Below are 428 nucleotides of genomic sequence, written 5' to 3'. Positions count from 1 at the left end.
GGGCGCACGAACAGGAGGCGGGCAATGAGGCCGTAGAGGACAGTCGCCAGCCCCAGCGGGATGACATAGAAGACGGCAAAATCCAAGAAGTAAATGGGCATGTAAAGGCTTCTGGAGACCCGGTAGCCACAGATGACCTGCGCCCCGTCCGAGAAGGTGACCTGGGTGGTGTCCACCAGGAAGAACCACATGAGGCAATAGAGGGAGGTGAAGAGCCACAGCGAGGCGATGATGCGCCGGGCGCGGGACACGGTGCACAGGAGCTGTGCCTTGATGGCGTGGCAGATGGCGATGTACCGCTCCACCGTGAAGGCGGCGATGGACCAGGCGGAGATGTTGATGCCCAGGTACTGCAAGTAGGTGATGCAGAGGCAGGCGGCGGAGCCGTACACCCAAGAAGCCACCACCTAGGAGATGTTGGGCAGCCC

General features: G+C 61.7%; 1 pseudogene; it reads right to left on the bottom strand.

The window, feature by feature from the left end:
• The window catches only part of LOC102044232, a 4,096-nt pseudogene extending 3,668 nt beyond the window's left edge, over positions 1-428 (bottom strand).

This window comes from Geospiza fortis, unplaced genomic scaffold (assembly GCF_000277835.1).
Source record: "Geospiza fortis unplaced genomic scaffold, GeoFor_1.0 scaffold188, whole genome shotgun sequence".
Classification (NCBI taxonomy): domain Eukaryota; kingdom Metazoa; phylum Chordata; class Aves; order Passeriformes; family Thraupidae; genus Geospiza; species Geospiza fortis.
The sequence above is the reverse complement of the archived record's forward strand: the minus strand, read 5'-3'. Positions and strand labels throughout refer to the sequence as shown.